Raw genomic sequence first — 6,666 nt, 5'->3', positions numbered from 1 at the left:
GCATAGGATGGATTGTAAGCAGTAAGGTCACCGTGAGAGAGAAATAAAATACAAAAAAGTACAAGGACTGGTATTACTCAAACAACAATGATTAGCAAAACCATAATGGAGCATCTATTACAGCCACAGAATCCACAAGCCAACAGTCACTGAACTGAAGAGCTGTTTGAATGGGAGATCAATGAAAACTGGGTGCTGTAGGTTGTATGTCACACCAGAGGAAGGAACTGACACAATCATTTCTGAAGCTTTGAAAACTAGGATAACATTTTGGTGCTTTCTATTTCCATTCTGAAGAAAACCCTATGTAATTAATGGGGTCACCATATGTTGACAGGCACTTTGAAAGCTTATATATACATGCACAAAAACGACCACCAATTTGCACATAGGATTACCTTGATCACCACTGAAAGAAAGGAAATGCAAGACTATAAATGCATTGCCTTCTCCTGAGAATGATCAGCTGTCATGCATAATCTTTAGAAACACACTTTTTAAAATACCTTGCAAATTGATTTTCCAATTACTTTATAGGCACACTGAGTATTGTTTTACATGTATGCTGTTTTGTTTGGTTAATGGGTTATTTGTTAATGACTGTATTCCACATGAAATTTAACAGGAGGCATAAAGGCACATGACTGTTTTATTTTCCTTCAAGTATACTGTACTTATATAATTACTATTGAAAACATATTGTTTTTTTCCATTTAAGAGCCCCTGGATTACACAAATATTTCTTGACTGAAACATGTTGACATTCTTTGTAGAATAAAATCTTTTTTTTACATCCTGATTCTCCTTTTTATGTCTGATTCATTGGATGTTTCCTGTTCCTTCCAATTTCACTTGCCTGCAATAAATGATAGCAGGTTTCACTTAAATGTACCAAAATCTGCATCAAACATATTTAACAGCTGCACTGGCATAGGTAGAAAACAAGTAAAAACACACAAATGTTGCTCCAGGGTGGTTTATCAGCTTGTCTAGCTACCTGTACCACACCGACTTTGATGTAGTTCCCAATTTTTACATTAGTCCCTGCAGCTGCTACTGTAATACCTTGGTCTGTTAGCTGGAATGACCTGTAATGTGTTCCCCAATTAAAGCTGTGTTAAATGAACAACTGCATTGGAAAGGCTGGCAACTCATTTAACTTCTAAAGCCAAAGGTTTGCGCCTCCAATTGTCCTGACTTAGCAAAACCATCCCACGTAATCCTATTTTCTCCACGTTTGTAACTGCTTTTTTAAGTGGCCCAGTTTCTCCCTCTCTTCTCCCTCTTCCCCCCAGTCCCCAGCTTGAATCTATTGCTAAGGACTGAGTTCAAAATGCTGAAATAATTTGCATTCAAGTTACACAAGGAGGAGGAGAAGGGTGGAATTTGCCATTCCCAGTAGGCTCAGGCAAAAGCAAACTGCTGCAGCCTCTCCTAGCTTGTGTATTCTTCCTCACTGATAACTGGCCATCTTGATCAGACTCTGCTGTTGACTGGCCACATGTCTCCCAGTTTTTGGGTAGGGAGGCTGCACATGTTTTTGAGAAGACATACATTTCCCTGGGGATAATTTGTCAGGACCAATCATGTCAAAAGTTGGCAGTCTTACAGCCAACCCATCCATGCACCCATATCCATTTCCTCTTCTCTCTTCCTCTCTGTTTCTCGGTGTTATCCTTTCTACTTTCTCCGCCTCCCTCTTTTCTTCTACTCTTTTTATCACTCCTTTGCTGCTGTTTTACCATCTCTCTCCCTCTTAATCTCCTTATTCCTATGGATTTTGACTAAAATCAATGATGACTTTACATAACTCGCGATATATCTACACCGTATAATTAGACCCCACTTTAACTGCCATGGCTCAATGCTATGGAATTGTGGAAGTTGTAATTTGGTGAGGCACCAGCACTCTTTGACAAAGAAGGCTAAAGACCTTATAAAACTACAACCTCCATGATTCCATAGCACTGAGCAATGGCAATTAAAATAGTGCATGAATTATTCTACAATGTGGATGCACCCTAAGTATGAATGTTAGATGTGTTTGCGGTTGGCAGGATAGTACAATTTGCTAAATAGAGGACTGATGTACTAAGGAAAACTTCAGGAACAGCTTAGACCATTTAAGATGGCTGAGAAGCAACTGTGGACACTATAGTTCCCAATTTTGCCATTACTGAAAATCTTGCTAATTTTTGCAATAATTACATTTCACCGTCTGGCCCTAACCTCTTTCTTCCTTTAGCCTCCTGTCTGCTGTCTCCTCTGCCTGTGTGTCACACTGTAAGATAAGCTGTTCAAGCCATCTGTCTTCATGCAGAACTCAAAAAAAAAATCCACCATTATCGTAGCATATAATTTAAACTGTACTTTTCTCCCTTGCCAAGAACAAACTTGCAAAGAGCTCTTGATCACACAGGAGAAAATAACATGCTGTGTCTTCTTGCAGTGTGCTTTCCACCTACAGTTACTTGGAAGCCCCCCCATAACACACATCCCAGTTGAACACACACACACTAATCCTACTCCACACATGCCACTTCTCTCAATGAAAAGCATGGGGGAGAGATTGGAAGAGGTAGAACAATAGGGAAAGTAAGCGAAAATGACATGTTGCTTATGCAGGTGATGTTTAAATTCATACAGCTATTGTATTAAAATCACTAATACTCTTGCTGGGTCAGAAAGGCTGAAAATTAAAGAGAAGCGATATAAGTGCTTCGTGCATAAAATGAACACTCCAGCCACTTTTCACTGGCCTAAATCCAACTGTTAGTCACAAGTATCAGTGGGAACTCGGCAGTGAACACTTATATAAAACAAGCTTATGTAAGTCACAGACATAAGTCAACACTAAGGTCAATTCAGTTGATTCAATGAACTCTAGTAGGTCTGTCAACTGGATTTCAGCCCTTATACCCTGTTTCCCTGAAAATAAGACATCCCCAAAAAATAAGACCTAGCAGAGGTTTTGCTGAATTGCTAAATATAAGGCCTCCCCCGAAAGTAAGACCTAGCAAAGTTTTTGTTTGGAAGCATGCCCGGTGCCCGCCAAACAAAACACCAGAACTTGCAGGATCGGTAAATGTACATACCAGTTGTACATGGAAATAATGGTAATAATATATTAAAATGTTATATTATTTATATTTATACAGTAGTAACAAGAAATTCTTGACAGGAGTCATAGTTTGTCTAGTTTGGTTATGTTGGTTTGTGATGACAACTACTGTACAGTATATAATAAATGTTCATTTTTTTGTTCAACAATAAATGTGAATTCTTCTTCATGGAAAAATAAGACATCCCCTAAAAATAAGACCTAGCACATCTTTGGGAGCAAAAAATAATATAAGACACTGTCTTATTTTCGGGGAAACACGGTAGTAAGACCCCTGTATCTGTAGGGGTTACATTCACAGCCAGAACGCATTTACATAAAATTGTGGATATGGTTCAACAGCATTAAATTACCTCACTTTCAGCCCCAACGCACTACAGAGTTGAAGGACCTCTAGGAATTTACTAAGTCCTCCACTCCAACTTTTTGGTAACTTCTGGGGAAAGTATATTACAGAATCACCTACAGAACCTAGCAAATTCCTAGAGAGATAATTCCCCTTCTCCTGCTAACACAAGGTTAGGCCACATATATGTTTTGTGGTTACAGAGGTCTTAGCATAATTCTAACACTGAGACATTGCCAAGGGCTTTATTTTAAAGTGACTGGACAAATGGGAAAATTGGACTCCTCTATGAACAGTAGTTGTGCAAAAGAATTGACGTTTTTCAGACACACATTTCTATACAAAAGAACTGTAACTTGCCCCATAGCACTCATTTTGGGGTAAGCAGTTCCAAATTAAATTCCCAGCATCTTCAAACAAGGCTTAGCACACATCTACTGTCAAGGACAGAACGCCACAAGATTCAAAGTAACAGAGTTTATTAGATTACAGAACTCAAAAATGCCCGTAAAACACAAGGGCCAGGCAGTTTTTGCCTTTAGGAGCAAAAAGGGGCAAAAGTAAATGTTCAAAAGATAAACCGGATTAAACCGGAGTTTAATCCGGGTAAAAACAAACTGCTTGCTTCAGCCTGGGTATAAACGAAACGAAAGCCAAGGAACAAAAGATACAAAGAATGCAACTAATTGGCAGCAGATTCCTCTCTGCTGCCAACACTGTGCTTAGAGTAACTTGCGTCGCTCCCCCACACACACAGCAGACAGGATCTCCAACACGAGTAAATCAGCCAAGGATTGTAGCAGTTGAGTAGACCAGTTCCGTTCCGTAGATCAAAGCCAGAAGCAGACGTTTGTAGTTTTTCCAAGTCCAAGAAGGGGGGAAGACAAGCCGTGGTCAGTTCAGTCCGAGTTCTCAAAGCAGGAGATGGCGTCCGTCAAGAAGACGACGGAAGGTCAAGCTAATAAGAGTAAGCACAGGTTTGCACAAACAAATGCCCACACAATCCCTCCCGCCGTCTGACCCTGGATTCCAATCAACTTACGTCACAGCACAGGAAAGCACACAAGTCTTCAGGGAAGCGTCCCACACACACACGGATCCCAAGCGTTTGCCCAGATTACCTTGCCCAACGCAATTTGCAATTGCTCTCAAGCCCCATTTTATGCCAGTTACAAATCTTCATCACTGTCAGCTGTCCTCCTTAACCCGGGCGTTTCCTCATCACTTTCCTCGTCAGAGCTGGAACACCTCTGACTACGCCCAACAGCATCTCCAGCTGTGGATCCCGTCCCATCCCTCCAGCTAAACCATGGGTCTAATCCTGAAGGTCCCCATTCATCTTCTGTCCCATCATGGCCAGTGGCACCCACTTCCTCCCTTACCCGAGTCCAATCCATCTCATCCTCCTCTGAGCTAACCAGCCCCTCCTCCATTCTCTCCGTAAACCCTTCGAAAGACTCCTCGTCAGATGGTGCTGCAAATATGTCTCGCAGTCTTTTTCTCTCTCGCTCCTCGAGAGTATCTGACTCTCGAGGAGTCTTACGCCCACGTCTGTCAGTAACAGAGCCATGAGGCTCAATCATAACACTATCCCCTCTCACAAAGGCCTCCTCCCCCGATGGCGGAGAAGTGGCAGTGATACCCTCCGCTATAGCACCACGACGACTAGAGGTATCAAGTTTCAACAGCGAACGATGAAAGACTGGATGGACCTTTAAACTAGACGGTAAACGCAAACGAAACGCAACAGAAGAAATCTTTTTAACGATAGGAAAGGGACCCAAATACCGAGGCGCAAACTTTCCCCCAGCCTGTTTAATATGTTTGGAAGATAACCACACCAAATCCCCTTCTTCCAACTCCTCCCCTGCCTGCCTGTGGCGGTCAGCCTGAGTCTTCTGCGTTGCCTTAGCTTCCAACAGTAAGCGACGGGCAACATCATGCAATGCAGCCATTTCCGAAGAGCGGTACACAGGGTCCGAAGAGACCACATTGGTCGACGGCGCCACACCTCCCCGTGGGTGAAAACCATAAGTTAGCTCAAATGGCGTATGCTGACTAGACGTGTGCACCGCATTGTTGTAAGCAAATTCCGCCACCGGTAACCACTTTACCCAAGCCGTGGGTTGATCTAAACAAAAACAACGCAGATACTGCTCTAAGAGCCCATTAACCCGTTCCGACTGTCCATCCGTTTGCGGATGGAAAGCTGAAGACACGTTTAACTTAGTCCCCAAACACTCATGGAAGTGTTTCCAAAAGCGTGACACAAATTGCGGAGCCCTATCTGAAATAATCACCTCGGGTGCTCCGTGCAAACGATAGATGTGCTTTGTAAATAGTAAGGCCAACGTAGGGGCCGCCGGAATGGTTGAACAAGGAATAAAATGAGCCAGTTTACTAAATAAATCCACCACCACCCAAATACAAGTATAACCCCCAGACTTAGGCAAATCTGAAATAAAATCCATGGAAATGATTTGCCATGGCCTCTCCGGAACAGGTAAAGACGATAACAACCCTCTAGGGCGCCCAACAGGCGTCTTACTCTGCTGACAAACGGCGCAGCTGTCACAAAAGCGCAGAATGTCTTGCCGCATCTTTGGCCACCAGTAGCTCCTGGTGATAAGCTGTACGGTCTTGAACCTGCCAAAGTGCCCAGCCATGGGTTCGTCATGGTGGGCTCTAATCACCTCCAACCTGAGGGTCCCTACTGGTACGTAAACCTGCCCCCTACGCACCAATACCCCGTCTTGATCCTGGAGATGCGGCAGTATGGTACGGTTACCTGCAGAGAGCAGCATCAGTTGCTCCTGAGTCCACACATCATCCTTCTGAGCCTCAAGGATCTGGTCATGTAACCCAAGCTCATTATCTACAACACACAGAGAGGCAGTAGGCAAGATGGTCTGACATACTACCTGCTCATTGGTCTTAAATTCCGGCTTGCGGGATAAAGCATCGGCCCGCAAGTTTGCCTTCCCCTCCACGAACTGCACCTTGAAGTTAAACCTGGAGAAAAACAAAGCCCAGCGGATTTGACGCTGGTTTAACTTCTTTGCTGTTTGCAAGTGCTCTAAGTTCTTGTGATCAGATCTGACCACGATCTGGTGCCGTGCCCCTTCAAGCCAGTGCCGCCACACCTCAAACGCCACCTTAATCGCCAACAACTCCTTCTCCCATATGGTATAGTTCTGCT

At 43.3% G+C, this 6,666-nt stretch overlaps 1 long non-coding RNA gene across 1 annotated transcript in view; it reads right to left on the bottom strand.

Moving 5' to 3' along the window:
- Window positions 1–631: 631 nt before the first annotated feature.
- LOC134295552 (uncharacterized) overlaps window positions 632–6,666 on the bottom strand; it is a 12,646-nt gene continuing 6,611 nt past the window's right edge. Inside the window, exon 2 of the long non-coding RNA XR_010002177.1 lies at window positions 632–856. This is a non-coding gene — a long non-coding RNA (uncharacterized LOC134295552). The remainder of the gene's footprint in view (window positions 857–6,666) is intronic.

This window comes from Anolis carolinensis, chromosome 1, assembly GCF_035594765.1.
Source record: "Anolis carolinensis isolate JA03-04 chromosome 1, rAnoCar3.1.pri, whole genome shotgun sequence".
NCBI lineage: Eukaryota > Metazoa > Chordata > Lepidosauria > Squamata > Dactyloidae > Anolis > Anolis carolinensis.
This window is presented reverse-complemented; position numbering and strand designations above follow the sequence as displayed.